Source organism: Spinacia oleracea, chromosome 4 (genome assembly GCF_020520425.1).
Source record: "Spinacia oleracea cultivar Varoflay chromosome 4, BTI_SOV_V1, whole genome shotgun sequence".
Classification (NCBI taxonomy): domain Eukaryota; kingdom Viridiplantae; phylum Streptophyta; class Magnoliopsida; order Caryophyllales; family Amaranthaceae; genus Spinacia; species Spinacia oleracea.
In genome coordinates this window covers 120910091-120913078 of record NC_079490.1, presented here as the reverse complement: position 1 = coordinate 120913078, position 2988 = coordinate 120910091, and positions in this window count along the sequence as shown.

Genomic DNA, 2988 nt, shown 5'->3' with positions numbered 1-2988 from the left:
TCAAGTTTAAATCCATACAAATACAATACAGCCTATACAAAATCAACCTAGGCAAGCTGGAACTCGCTACCATGCAGGGTCAGTCCGAGTCGTCCTCAACAGTGAAATCAACCACAGGAGCCTTGTCCCTATTCCGCCTTCTGAGGCGCTCCAGATCCCGATCCAGCTCCGTCCCAGGGGTACTAGGATCCTGCTCCGAGATACGAAGTGTGCCAGTGGAGGGATGAACTCCCTGCTGAGGAGTGGAATACTGATACGACGGCGGCATCGGCATATACTGGTACGACCCAAACATCTGAGCCTGACGCATCCTCTCCATCTCTGCATAGTAAGCCCAGGAATCTGCACCCCAAGGCAGAGGACAACTTCCTCCGAAATAGTAACCAGGGGAAGAAACAAAGGGCCGTGAACTGCCTGCACCCCCAAACGAATGCCTGGTGGGATCAACATGTACAAAAGGGGAAGCTCCCCGCTCAGCATCAGAATACCTCTGATGAGGACCAGCATAGGACCCCTGTCCCAGATCCAAGCTCGGCCCCTCCTGCCTCAAGGACGTCTCCGCCTGGGGTTCTCTGTCAACGGATCCTCTACGGTCTCGACGGCGCTCCTATACAAAATACAATTTTAAGAATCAACATCCAAGTTTAAATTTCCAGAATACAAATTTCAAGATCAAGAAAGGCACCTCTCTGTCCCGGCAAGAAAGCTTCCGGGTTAGCTTGGCACAATGCCTCTTCCAAGAATCAAGCAAGAGCATCCAACGACGCACTCTCGCCCGAGGCGCCTGTATACAAAATCCAAGATCAATTTCCCAGTACAAGATTACAAACAGTTTCAAAAAATACAACAGTACTTACAACGGCATAATGCTCAAGTACAACATCATATGACTTCCGGTGCGGAGGAGAAGCAAAAGGGATGGTCTCCACCACCTCTTCCCCGTCCGAGTTCTCATAGCGGAGGATCCTATCAGCATGGGGAATGTCCTCAGGATCAACCTCCTCCTCCTATATACAATCATACAGTCATACAATCATACAATCATCCAATCAATACAAGAATACAAGAATACAAGGTTCAAAGCTCACCGGCAGTACGAAGCGTACTAGTGGAGCCAGCCTCCTCAGGCAGTCGTCATAGCTCCCCTTCCTGTGTACAAAATCCCTCCAAGAGCGGCAAACAGCATCCCCCCTAGCCTCCACATAGAGCCGGGCCAGCTCTTCATCCAACGCCAGCATGGACCCCGGTGGGTCCTTAGGGAAAAGTCTCTCCCCCGAATTGTGCTGAGGGGACACTCGCTCCCCTAGGTACCACATATGGCGGTACCCCCTGGAAGCAAAACCCGCCGCCCAGAAAGGAAATGGGCACGAGCAGCCGAGGCAGGTATAAGCGCGTTGGCAAAAGGATGTCATACCACCTGCAAAACAGACAACTCAGGCAACAATACAAATACAAATACAAGGAGGGCACAACAATAAAAGAATATTACCTCGTCAGCAGGAAGGACTCTCCAAGCTTTGCGAGAGGCCGCTAGAGGCACACTCTTGCGCACCGCTCCTATCCAAGAGGCAACATACGGGTAAGCCGCATCTCTAGTACGATCCGGCGCCAAAGTCGGAAATTGCTCATATATCCAAATCTTTCAAGAAGCAAGCAAAACATCAGTCAAGTTCAAATACAAGCATACAAGTACAAAGTACAAGGAGTCTTAAATACATCCAGCACACTCCACAGAGCAACCATGCTCGGGTCACTCCCCAGCGCAGTCCGGGAAGCCCGCTTCATCTCGTACAAGAGGTGGCTATATGTCAAGCCACCCTAGTTATAGCTCGAAACAGCTCTCAAGTCCCTCAGAACGGACAGGAGCCTGATGTGCACCCGACTGTTCCTACTTGGGACCATCACTCTACTCACCAAGGCTAGGAGAAAGAGCCTAACCCTCTACTCCGCGGATACACCCACACCGCAGATAGCCTCCACGATCACCGTCACAAAAGCATGGGCACCGTCATCTGACAAGTCAACAACAGGGCCAAGCAAGTCCCTGGCAGTGGCAGAGCGCCACGTCAGCTCCGGATCAAAGGTCACATTCCTCTCAGAAAAAGGAAGACCTGTAATCATAGCAAACTCAAAGGGGGTAATGGTGATCTCCCCCCCATGACATGTGGAAGGTGTTGGTAGTATCCCACCACCGCTCCAACAAAGCCCACAGTCGGGGCTTGATCCCCGTTCTCCTCAAAGTGCCTCCCATGGTACGCCCGAAGTCGGCCAGGCCCGTCTGCAACCAAATCTCCATGGCCTCCTCATCAGCACGAAGAGCTTTAAAAGCCCTCTAAACCTCCACCAAGGACCAGAAAGTACAAAATGACTTTTCATCGGCCTACAGGTGAACGAGTTAACTCCAAACCTATACAAATACAAAATACAAATTCAAAATGCATGAGTACAAGACTCACCATGCCAGCGGGAGGCCACTGAGACAAGTGCCACTCCGGCCGAAACACCAGGTCGGAAGGGCTCCAACCAGTACCACCAAAAGTAGGCGCATCCCGGGGAACCATACCCCCGTCTGGCGCGTTTATTGCAGCCGCTTCATCATCTGAAGCGTCCTCCTCAGCAGCTCAAACCACCGACGATTTGGTGAGCTTCCTCCGAGTGTGACGAGGCATACTAAATCAAGTGGAGTATAAGGTGTCAAAATTCTAAACTGGGGGCTATCCTATACTAGCCTAAGGTTCAAGACAAATCCCCAGTAAGGTACAAGTTTAACACCAACGCCTAGGCTACCCACGCTGAAGCAGGTATACAAGTTCAACACCAACGCCTAGGCTACCCACGCCGAAGCAGGTATACAAGTTCAAACACCAACGCCTAGGCTATCCATGCCAAAGCAGGTATAAAAGTTCTACATCAACTCCTAGGCTATCCATGCCGAAGCCGATACAAAAATATACATTCAAGGAAACTTTCGAAAATTTCAAAACTACA